The following is a 13,122-nucleotide window of genomic DNA, read 5'->3' as shown; positions in this document are numbered from 1 at the left end:
CCGATCCCGACGCAGCTGAGCTGAGCTGACCTGGCTATGTACGTGGCGCGACGAAGCCGGCCGAGTCCACCAAGCAGTCCGAACGCCGGCCGGCCCTCAGCACCGCCTTCCGCATGCAGGCCTGATCGATTCGTGAATAATTGACCGAATCTCTATAGTGGAGTACTCTATATCGATCCGATTCGTGAATAATATACGTACGTGTTGGGTCACACTATATAGTGCATGCCACATAAGCTGGTTCGAATTCAAATTGTTTTCAGCTTTTCGAATTGAAACATGCAAGAACTCCAAATTTGGAGCAGATGCTGAAGGCTACACTGTTGTATGAGCACGCTAAAAATCTGTTTGGTAGAATTCTCAGAGCAGCTTCCCAGCTGAGATCAGATGGAGCTCTGTCAAACTGAAAGAAATTAGAAGCTAAGAAGCTAAAAAAAGTAGTTTTTCCTGATTCACTTTCTACACAAAATCACTTTATCCATATAGTTTATTTTAGAGAATTACTAGAAAATCACTTTCAATCACAAAATCACTTCTCACAGAGAATCACTCTCCACAGAGAATTTGAATCAGAAAAAACTCTATCAAACAGATCCTAAGATAATCCATTGTTATATGAACTCCACTGCTGTATGAGCACGCTAAAATATGGTGCTGCTTATAACTGATGTATGAGCACGCTAAGACAGTCTCGTAGTAATACAAAATGGGACAAGGGCAATTCCATCTGTTCGGTGCTCTCTTTGCTCCTCGCCTTGTTTTTTTCTTTCTCGACGTGAGGGTGAGGCACGCGCCCAGCAGCCGCTGATCACAATTCACATCGACGAATTCCACCGATTTATCCTAAACTCAAATCTCCAATTTCCAAACCATTGTTGAGATAGTACATCCAAATTGTTGAATTTTTCAAAAACAGATCTAAATATATTCTATACGGATCTCATTTCTGTTGCATGACTGATTCGATCAACATCCTGGTTTGAACAGTTTTCAAATTAAATGTATGTGTCGGGAGATAAACACGTTTGAAGTTCCCTTAAAAAATCCCACCAAATTTGCACAACCTCCCTCTACAAATCCAGCGGGTACATCGGGACGTCCGTTTTCATGCAAACGGCTGTATTCCGCTGGCGCTGGATAGAATTGTGCCTTAAGGATTCATGGTGACACCACCGACCTTTTTCTGTGGATCTGCCCCTTGGAATTGTCAGCAGGCCCGAGTGTGAGCAAGCAGCGACCGCCATCCATGCCAGAGCACAAGCTCGAGCTCCCAGAGCAGGTTGTCATGGTCGGAGTCCGTGTCTGGATCCATAGCCACGACTGCCATGCTGGCACCCCCGGCCGGACTGCTAGAGAGCAAAACATTCTATTCATCACCGAGGAGTTTGGGACCAACTGTCATGATAGAACTTTGTAGGTTGATCCTTACACCTTCTCTTGGCACGACGGTGTTTCCTATTTTATATGGTGTTCTTAGTTTAATTGTTGTCTGATGCGTACTTCTCTAAAGTGATGCGTACGCTGACTATCTAGGAGTTTGGTTCAGCGTGGGAGCATTACTCTGCCAACCAAGCTGTCGTTGGTGTGGAAGCAGGGCTCCGCCAGTTTGTTGCTCAGTTGTTGGTTTTGGTGCACGAGTTGAGTTAGATTGGGCGCGGCTGTTTATTGGTTGTACCGTGTGTTGTGGGCGTCGTTATGTTATCCGAGGTTGTTGTCGCCGGTTTTTTCTGTAGGTTTTCCCCCTACGTCCTCACTTCACAGCGGTTCTTTCAGTTTGGTGCTTCACGACAGGGATTTGGTCCAATGTGCGCTCCTCCGAAGCGACGTGTTGCTGACTTGTGGGGCAGAGAGGTGCGGCGTGGGAGTAGGGCTCTACCGACAGAGTTGTGAAGGTTAGTTGTTTGGTTGGTTATCGTGCGAATTGAGTTAGATTGGTCCTATTTGTTGTTGGGTTTGTGCTTTTAGTGTAAGGTCGCCTATGTAGTTGAGATCGTATTGCCGTTTCGAGTTTGTTTGTCTATTTTCTTTAAAGCCACATGAGATTTTCAGACCCAATATTTTTTATAAAATAAGTCAATTCTCTTCTTTATAAAAAATTCAACAATACACTTACCGTCCTTTGAAAAAAAAGAGCTGTCCCAAACCGAGACTCGACCAAATTCTGTTTTGCCTGGCTATGTGAACGAAATCGACCAAACTCTGTTTGCTCGGCTATATATGTGAACGAAATCGACCCACCAAATAGTCTGACCCGAGCCGAACGCTCCACCCTGGCCCACACGGCGCGGGACATGTTGGTGTTGCATGCCGCATCGCAGATGGTCGCGAGAAAACATTTGTTATGATATAGGCATTGTAAGTCTTATGTAGACACCTGTACATAAATGGGCCTTTAGCCCCATAACAGGTGCAGAACAAGTAGAAGCTCATGTAGAGTAGGAAGTTTAGTCCTATATTACTTATTAATGTAATAGGAGACTCTCCACTATATAATGAGGTGAGGGATTCACAAGTTGTACATATCAGATCAGAAATCAATAAAGTTAAGAGGTATTAGACTACATCTTATCCTTGTGCTTTTCTTTAATTCATTGTTTGCATGTGATAACGTGATCTCCCAACAATATCAATTCCAATATGTTATCAATGCGCAAGAAATTAAGAGAGAGATTTAGTAAGAAGGCACTTTTTTACGCTATTTGGTAAATTTTTACGCTAACTATTTAGTTAACTTTTATGCTACTTCCAAAAAAGAATTAGTAAATATTGACTAAGATTTGTGTTACCTTTTCTTTTTTAAGTAAGATTTGTATTGCCAATTTTTGAATTCTTATGGACAGAAGATATTTGTGTGAACAAGAGTTGGCATCTAACCATGTGGCAATGCCCGACGACTTACTGAGATAAATAGAAGTGGGATGCATTTATGTGAACACGTGGTTATACCAAAATCCATCTCAGTTTTAGGCACATCCATTCGAAAACTCTTACACATACTGAGAAGATAGCCACAAGGACGAACATGTTATTATAAGAGTTGGGTAGGGAATAAAATAGCGAGTTCTATTCCCAATTTAACTTTTATTCTCCTATTTGTGTTGGTCTTGGTTCTCTTTCTGATACTAACATTTGTGAAAGTGTTAAGTTCACATGATATCGGTTAAAACGTAGCCTTTATGATATCAAATATTATGGCTTTGCATAGACTGAACGCTACGTATTATAACATCAGCAATAAAACCATGTACACCATCCATTTATATACATGGAAGAACAACTGCAACCGGTACCAGTATGTAAACGATCTTGAGGAGAAAACATATTACCAACGATCTCGAGGAGAAAACGTGCTCAGGCCGCCGCCGCCGCTGGCGCGAAGCGCGGTATCGATGATATGGTGCGGGATCTTGAACCTGCCAACCGATTTGCCTACGATCTCAAGAGGCTGAAGGTTGCGGCTGCCTCTGTAGCCAACACGGGGGTGAAAGCAGCCGTATTGATGACGGGGCAGCACGCCATGGGGGTAAGCTCAGAGGTTTGATTGTGTAAACGTTTTTTTTGGGCAGGGCCAGCCCCGAGGGGAGTTGAACGGGGCGGCCGCCTCGGGTCCTTAAAATCGAGAGATCTTTTTTTATGTATCTGTGTATAATATATATATCTAACAGTCCGTACGATAACATATAGAACTAGATTTAAAGTAGCAGTTAGGCTTAGTAGTCCGTACGATAGGACGCAAGTAGTCTGATTCCTTTAGTTCATAAAAATTCAAGTGACTTGTCTGCTTAACCTATTTGCCTGTTTACTTGTTTCATATTTTCTTCCGTACAGACAGTCTAGTTTCTTACGTTCCGTGGGACTACGACTCTAAGGTGTCCCGCATGCCCACAACTTCGATCGAGGACATGCATCAGCCATTGCCATATGAGTTTTCGTCGCTGTTTTTTCCGCTCTATAATTTCTACTTCACCTCAGATGGATCCGACTCCTGTTGAGATCGCACGTTTGAAATATGAAAAGGTCCCCGCTTGCTCCGGCGATCAATGGGTCCAGCGTTTGTACTGCAGTGCTAGCACTTGCGAGCAGATAGCTACAAAGCTACTATAGTTGCAAGCTAACTGCTGCATGTACCGATGAGTAACTAGAGCTGCACACAGCAAGTTGTACATAGGCTTATGAGTATCTCTACCTAGCTAGTATGCATTAACGCAAGTATACGTGCATGTATCCTGATTCCTCACAATTTTTTTCAGCATTTACGATAATTTTATTTTAGCTTACCGTAACGGATGCATTTTAAGTTGTTCAAATTTATTGTAAATGCTCATGAACTCTACTAAAATATTATCTTTGTAATTAATATATAAATATTTTAATATTTATATTTAATAGGGTCTCGTTTTTAGTTTCGTTTCGGGCTACTAAAATCTCAGGACCGAACCTATTCGGAGAGGTTATTCCATTATAACTATATGTTTCTGATCAATTTCAGGAGATTGACCAGGACACGGCAGCAGCAGCAGCAGCAGCTACTGGGGCTTGGGTAACCTGCTTCTTCTCAGTACAGACAGGTCTCGTCGCGGCCCCAAATGTGAGTTTCTGAATGAAGGTGCATGCATGATGGATTGATGGATATCTGTAGATGTGGAGGCTGCTTTTCGATGAAAATAATCCTATGAATTGGATTATACTGGAAGAACAAATGCCAATTTAATGGGCTGCGTGCCTGCATTTCTAGTCTCCCGAAAATTTCAAAAAGATATTTAGTGCTCTGGCCTCCCAACAATGACGGTGATTGCGGCTCTGCTGAACTTAAACGATTCTGCATGTAGGCAAGCTTTGTGAATGTATAGAATAAATCTAATTACGTACCTTTCGATCCATTGCACGAATATATTGTTCGATCCTGGCTTGGCTCAAGGACAGTACGAATTTTAGCTCTTTACTGGTGGACTCTAGTCCCATTAAAATTGTATATTTGGCTGATTAGAAGAGAGAAACAATGCACAGGACTTTAATGCCCTTGAGAGCAGCACTGGCCGAGCTCGAGTTCTTGCGCTCGCACTAGCCTGACATCAAAATCCTACCTCACCTGCGTACTTTATTGCTAGCGATCGATGTTTAGGAGGCTGCTACTCAGCCTGGAAACGGTATTTCACTGTCCATAGTGTCCAGCAATGCGCCACAGTACAGTGCAGTCTCCACCAATAAAGCCATACTTTCATGGTGTCCAACAGAAGATGGCGCAATACTTGAGTCTCCAGGAGCTAAATTTGCCTAACGAAACAGTATATGATATCGAAGATAGGCTTTCAAACCTCTTTGAAACGTTGGGTCGTGTAGAGCTATCTAATGAATCCAACTTTTGAGCTTTCTTGTCATAGTTAGAAGCCCAGAAATATCTTTTGAACTCTAAACATTCATATGTTATCTTTGTTATTTTTCTTGTATGCCTTATGTTTCTTGTCGGAAATATCCTACCTTTTTATGTTCCTTATGTATTTTTATTATGTTTCTTGCAGGCTAGCAAGTATACGGCTTTACTTGGGCCTATGTTTGGGGGGTCCTTTCCCACAGCTGCTGCGGCCTACCACTTACTTAGTACTCACTCAGATATTGTGAAACTCTGTGGCTTTGGTGGAATCACTCTGGGTGTCTTTGTGATATCGTCTGGTTTGGCTGCTGGTTTCCTAGACACACCTCCAAGATCAGTTTGTTACACTCGATATGCTACCCTTGCAGCACTGGTCATTGTGTTGAGCCTTTTCAGTTTTGCGCTATATACAATCTTTCATTCACTAGTGTACAAGATTACATGTGCAGTCGTATGTGGACTGATGATCGCTGTTTTCGTGTTCCTGTGGTTGGTTTTGGGATGTTAGCTGGTAAGCATTCCTAGATATATGTAATATTCAATTTAATCTTGCAGCTATCTTTTCTTTGCTAATTTATATGATTTTTCTTGCAGATGTTCTCTTCTTGACATGTCTCCATTATGCAAGCTTGCGGAGCTGATTGTTGTGCGAGTGGTCAATGTGGAGCTGATTGTATATTCTTCCTGATGGATTTACATACGATGCTCAGATCTTGGCTGGGCCATTTTTTGGTAGTTTTAATCGCACATGTATTGTGATGTTGGAAGTCAGAGATGTATATTCTTCCTGATGACACGATCCATTTTACTCGTGTTGCTGAGGATCTTGCTGTGCTGGGTCATTCTTTTTTACATTGGAGCTGTGTTTCATTGTTCATAACCCTCGACATGGAACTTGCAAATTTTGCACGTGAATGAAATATACATATAATGATTTGGTACTGCGATGCTTCAGTATTGCTTCGTTTAGCTGTATCTACTGATTATATAATCTCATAACTTCTAGGCAAAAAGCTAACCATTTGTTTGAAATATATTATGTTAAGATGGTGATTTTTTCAATCAGTTCATGTTGATATATGTTGAAACGTTATTGGTGATGAAATCTCCCGATTGTACTTAATACCATCCTGCTTGCCTTTTGTTTTTTTGTTACTTGTTTAAGTTAGATGTATCACGCGTCATGATGTGAAGGAACCTTTCGAAGTTGAAACAGGAAACATGAAGACTAAGGTTATGCTAAAGCATAACTATAGATCTAAGATTGTTTAGGCTGATCAAACTTACCTTAAAAAATTTTAGATCGGGAGCTATAGATGAATTAAGGTATTTAGTTGAGCTATTTGTTTTTATTTTAAACTAAAAATAAAAGTTTAAACTATTCTATTTTATCATATAAACTCTAGATCTAATATAGATCTCGGAGTTAGAGTTGTATCAAAGCACAAGAATTGTTGACCTCTTTCGGGACAAGGCCTGGAAGAAGCAGGAATTGAACCATAGGTTCTAACTGGTGATTAAAAGTACTTTTTATACAACGGTAACTACCAAAATTTTGATTATTTGACTGCATGCAAATAGTATGTTTTAACATAGCATCTACACTTGACCCGATCGAGTTGATACATATTATGCGGGTCCAATTTGCAAGCTAATAATGCAACCAGTTGTTGAGGCCTGGGTAGCGGTCGTAGACGTAAATGCCAAGGTAGGAGAGCAGCAGCGACAGTAGCGAGAAAAGCATAACCAGAGCTGAGAACGCGATCAGCCAGGTGAGATTAGGCAACAAGTCAGGATGCATTGCGTGGAAGATCATCGCGCTCCCGATGACCAAGGTCCAGACGCATAAAGCCCCCTGAAAATTGATCGAAAACGCATACAAATTCGATCAGATACCCCATAATCAATAAAAAAACGCATGCAAATCTCATGCTTTTTCGTCAAAAAAGAAGAAAGAAACGCATGCAAATTCAGATACCCCAGAACCAATATAATCAATCATCATCATGCATCGATCTTAAATCTTAGGGAATTACCTGGGGGACGAACATGAAGTAGTACAGGCGCTCGATCCTGTTCGCCTCCCGACGCTCGTCGATAGCGAGCTGGCGGCGCTGGAACATTGGGAGAAGAGGCCGAGGAGGCAACGGAGCGCGTCGTGCCCGGCGGTCATCGTCCACGGCGTGGATCTCGAACTCGGGCTCCTGCATCGGGTGGTCGGGGTCGGAGTCGGAGCTGGGATCGCCCGACGCGCTGGACGCCTTCGGCGGAGGGCCGTCGGCGGGGAGCGAAACCCTTGTCATCGCGGAGAGTTGAGGATGCGGCGGCCAGGCGCGGCTCATGGCGTCGTCACGTACTTTGGCATGGATGGGCGCCGCGACGCTGCGACGCGTGCAAATATATATACCCGTCCCCTCTTCGTTCGTGATGCGTGCAGTAACCGAACTGGCCTCGGACTCGAACTTGAGTCCGACCCTGACCCCGACGCAGCTGAGCTGACCTGGCTATGTACGTGGAGCGACGAAGCCGACCGAGTCGACCAAGAAGTCCGACCCGAGCCGAACGCCGGCCAGCCCTCAGCACCGCCTTCCGCAGGCCTGATCGATTCGTGAATAATTGACCGAATCTCTATAGTACTCTACTAGAAAAAATAGCCCGTTTGCCCTCAATGAGATGACTCTTCGTGGTCGGTTGGCATGCATATATTCACATATATGGATAACATTTTATATGACAGGACAATAATCAGTGTAATAGTTCCTAAGAAACGACTTCAAACATATATCACATCCAAAATATATGTTACAGAAGCATGTTCATCTTGTAGGAGTCAAAAAGTTAGATAAAGTCTTCGTTCCAGACGTGCAAGCGTTTTCAAACATACCTGCACACCCGTCTCGCGCCTGTGCCCCTAGGTGACCCCGCCATCACTTTCGTGCGAGTGCCCGGGAGGCAGGAGGTGGCTGTAACCCCATCCGTAGCGGTTCGCTCGTTGCACACAATGAACACAGGGAGACAACTGGTGTCCGCCTTCACAGCCTCGATGGTGCTAGCTGTGGAGGCGGTAGCCCTTGTCATCCCAGCGACTGTGGTCTATGAGGCCCTAGCACGAGAGCTAGAGGGCGCTTCGTCGCTGGAGGTCATGGATCGGGCGGCTACCTCCTCATCGATAGCGGCCACGCTCCTCCGCCCTTGCCTTGACCCCGGCGTGTGACCTCACGGCGCGATGACCTGATTCTCGCACACCGGTGCATATATTCACAGATATGGACATCATTTTATATGACAGGAAAATAATCAGTTTAGTAGTTCCTAAGAAACTACTTTGAACATATATCACATCCAAAATATATGTTACAGAAGCATGTTCATCCTGTAGGAGTCAAAAAGCTAATGATTTTTTTATCCCATATTTGATTCGCATAGCCAGTCTTGTCGAAGTTGAAACATGTTGAATCTACAAGAGAGAAAATGTAATGTTAGTCGTCAAGGTAAGCAACAGAGTAAATCATGGCATGTGAAAAGAATCAGTAGAGGAGTGTTATTTTCAGCCTGGCCCAACAATGTTGAGCTAAAGTTTTATGAAACAAGGCGAGAGAAAGTGGCAGGTGTGGAGAACCGAAGACTATAGTGATTTACTACATCAAATCTTTTCATCTCAAACTCAGTAAAAATTATAATAAGATCTAACAAAGCATCATGGTGCAGCACTTTTCAAGCATAAAGGATATGAAGTCACAGAAATTCCAGGGGGTAAACCACCGCCGCTCATCAATTGCAATGGTATTCTGAAGGTAAAATTATACAATATACTACATCTTTGGCTGATGAACCGTGGTTCTCTAACCCTGCTTAGAACTGACGAGCAAGAGAAATTATATACCCGAGATGGCAAAAAGAAGTTAACCGAAGGCCACAAATTAGAAAGAAAAAAAAGACCTCCAAATCTTCATAGATATTTTGATAATAATCCATAAGCCATGTTGACATAGGAGGTTTAATTGCTAAACGAGTTTGTCAGTTTACCTAAAGATATATGTTACTTTATAACTCTGAAAATGATCTAAAGATATATGCTTTGTAAGCACAGATTCACCACTTCAATGTGTGAGAAAATCTGTTTTTCTTTTGTTAGAGCTAGCTCTCCCTCCAATGTTTGACAAAATCATGGTTGTTCTCTTGGAGCAGAGGGATATATTCCTTAACTGTTACAACTTCTTTCTTGGCTGGTCAATTAGATGTATATAACAATAATTTGACAGTTGTTGCCATATCTAAGCAGTTGTATATAACATTACCTATGGTCGTAATCTCACATCCACCAGCAAGTTGGAAGTATTGGTATTTCTATCTTAAGGCCAACAAGTAAAGATCTATCTTCGGTGATCTCAGATATAAAAAACGCATATTTTATTTCACATCTCAAAATAACATTTTTAAGTAGTTCAATGTAGGATTTAGGAACAGGGTATATAACATACCTTGTTCAAACACTGATGAAAATCTGAAGCTTATACACAAGTATTGTTGGTATTCTTTTAGTACTAAGTTGGCGGTTCACTGCACAATGTTAAGAAACAATCAATTATTATATATTGAAGTAATGGTATAATATTTGCTAACCAAAACATAGGTAATATATGGTGCTGTCTTGGTTTTTTTGGTTTGCGCAGAACTTTTGTTAGAAACATTGCTGTTATCATCATGATCATCTATAACAATAAGTAATTTGTTTTCAATCGTAGTACGTACAGATAGATTCGTAAGGAAATGTCAACTACTTTTAGGAGTAAAGCATAATATGAAATTATAATAGTAATGTAAAATACTCATATAAGAACCCAAAAATTACTACTTGTTACACTTACCTGTGTTCCAAGTGTATTGGAAAAAGCTTATGAGATGATATTGATTGTGTTGCCTTTCATTTTTAGTTTATTTTCATTTTTCATAACATTTATATGTAGTTAAAAACTTCTTTGTATACTATATTTCATGTTTAATTTTCACATGTTCCGTCGTTATGTAGTTTGTTGAGAATGGTGGATTGTACTTTACATCCTCCTATCTGTGCATCTACTGTTATGGTGTGCTGAATGCAAATTGTCTTTACAAGGGGTATATGTGAACTATAAATGCTTGGCAAATTTTACATGAATTGCTCTGTTTGCTTATGAACAGACGCAGCATGTTCTCTGGTGAATGCCACAACATTCTTCAGTTATGTTGGTTCCTACAAAAACTTCATACTCTGCAATCTCTTGGAAAAACTGATTGAGTCATTACTGAGGATCACTTTCATGTAAATAACTTGTCGAAGAATGGGTTGTGTATATTACTAAGGATCACTTTTATGTAAATAACTTGTTAGTATGATGTTTATTTAATGAGAATTATTGGCATGTACAGAAGTTGTGATGGATAGTAATATACTATGAGATAGCTGGTAAGATGGCCTGGCAAGGTACTGCAGCCACTCTTCATGCAGCCCTTGGTTCCTCTTGAGCATCCTGAATGCAGTTCTTGTCAAGGGCATAGCCGGAATATCGTATTCCTTGGGTGCCTGCAATGTTCATCCCTGTTAGCAATTGGTAGTTGCAGTTCACAATCTTGCAGCTACCAGGAAGAGAGAACATCACATACCTTGGGGATCTTGTGTACCTTCTTTGAGTTGCATCTTGAACATGCAGTTACCTGAACAATTAAAAAAATGAACATTAAACTACAAAGAGACTACTACCGAGCGTTTTGTGTCAAATTATTTTTCTTTGGGAAATATTGTTCATAGATTTCAAGAACCCTAATAAAATAACTAGATAGTAGGAACACTAGATCTACATACCAAAATTTCCCATTCCCACTTGCCACCGCGCGAAATTGGAATAACATGGTCAATTGTCAAGTTGTCACCTGAAGAGCAATATCTGCAGGTAATGCAATCAATCAATTTCTGACTAACTGAACAGAGATAAAATTTTCTTTTCAATCGATGCAATCCTAGTCTCTCTTCTCCACTGAGAAATCATGCTTCTCTCTTTGTCCAATAAAAATACCACAAAATCAAAGACAATACAAAAAATCAACAAAGATACTTGAAATTTCAGGGGAAAAAAAGCTATCTCATTCGAAAGAGACCTGTATAATCTTCAAATATGCCAAGGGAAAAAGCGTTGTGTTTAAACCTTACATGTACAAGGGAAAAATGAAACTTCTGCAGTAATCGGTACAAGGGAAAACAACATAAGCAGTAATGTAGTACTTACTAACAGATGAATCCATCCCTGTAAATATTGTTTTTTTACGGCTAAGGCTCTGCTTGACTCTTCTTCTCTCACAACCTGCAGCTGCTGTGGAACCTGAAGAAGAAGAGCAGCAGCAACATAGTGAGGTGATGAACTGATGATTCCAATAATCCAAGAAAGAGAAACCAATATATCACATACATACCCTTAAAACTGCAGGGATATAGAAGGATCCGCAAGGCGAAGAGACCGTCTGATCGTAGTACTCCAACACATCGGCCTACATAGCTAAAGCGATCATCATATTAGAAATGTTTGGAAATGCAAGTAATCATAGAATTTGATCAGCATATGTCACAAATGATGAACTCGGAACAAAGATGAAGTGTTTGGTTTGTATCAGGGAAGCTAACCTTCTCCATGAATTGCAGACAAATTGCACGCTTCCAACAGAAGACATTGACAGGCCTACAGGGTACAGTTTTAGAACACTTCAGGATCAAAGTGTAGAAACTACCTTAAACTTATTTGAATAGTTGAAAAAAGGTAGTAGATCAGTAACTATTAAAGACATTGGAATAAGAGACCCCCCCCCCCACCAAGTATATGAAACAAAACACTAGTTTATCAATATGTAAGTAGTTTTACACCATGAAAGTTGCTAAATTTTGATTTGCTACCTATAATAACTCCAAAAGTATTTTAGATGATTTAGAGTTTTAATATTTTGATGAAAAAAAGGTTCAAAAGTAGTGGACTCTAAGTGAGACCCACACATTGATCATGCAAGTTATGAGATCCACATGTCTGGGACCAGAAGCTGATCCATAAGCCGCTTCAACTGCTTAATTTTAGTCATTATGCTTTGTCCATGTGCTCATCATATACTAGACTTAACTTCATGATGCAAGTTATGTATAAATCGTGTTAAAGTTAAGTTTTTTAGTATTGAAAAGGAAATGATGAAAGCTATATGATCAGATCAGTTTGTGTGATCACAAAATAAGTGAAGGTGACCTGTAGGAGAGATCAAGAACTAGGCCCCTGAACCCGGACAGCTCACCACCAGCGAACTCCTCCTCGTCCCCGGCGTCGACGATCACCACATCGGCCTCCACCTCTTTTGCGAGCTCGTCATCCTTGGTTGCTCTCCGGCCTCCACCAGACCTGTTCCTCCAGCGTGCGCGTCAGCCACACCGGTGCCGCGAGCTTGTCACCGTCGACGCCACTGCTCCAGCACAGCATGCTCCCACTCCGGCCACATGCTCTCAGCCGCAAACCGAGCAGGCCAAGCAAAGCGTTAGGGTGGAACAGGAGTGGCGCCGCCACCTTCGCTGCCATCGGTTGATTGAGTGGAGCGCTCGTGTGTGATCTTGGGATTGGTATTTTGTTTGTTTGCTAGCTAGGAAGGTGAGAGAGATAAAGCCAAGGATCTGGGAATTTTTCATCTTCCTCTCACCAGGGAATAGACAGTGACCTTCATAATACAATATGTTGGTGATACTCTTC

General features: G+C 41.5%; 1 long non-coding RNA gene and 1 pseudogene across 1 annotated transcript; one reads left to right on the top strand and one right to left on the bottom strand.

Annotated features, from left to right (window-relative positions):
• LOC133890006 (uncharacterized) overlaps nucleotides 1-12,794 on the bottom strand; it is a 68,960-nt pseudogene extending 56,166 nt beyond the window's left edge.
• On the top strand, nucleotides 4,489-6,293 carry LOC133891542 (uncharacterized). Its single transcript, XR_009904242.1, has 3 exons — nucleotides 4,489-4,588; nucleotides 5,520-5,882; nucleotides 5,966-6,293. It is a non-coding gene; the product is annotated as an uncharacterized LOC133891542 (long non-coding RNA).
• Nucleotides 12,795-13,122: the final 328 nt, after the last annotated feature.

Source organism: Phragmites australis, chromosome 14, assembly GCF_958298935.1.
Source record: "Phragmites australis chromosome 14, lpPhrAust1.1, whole genome shotgun sequence".
NCBI classification, from domain to species: Eukaryota; Viridiplantae; Streptophyta; class Magnoliopsida; order Poales; family Poaceae; genus Phragmites; species Phragmites australis.
Note: the sequence above shows the minus strand (reverse complement) of the source record. Positions and strands in the feature narration are given on the sequence as shown.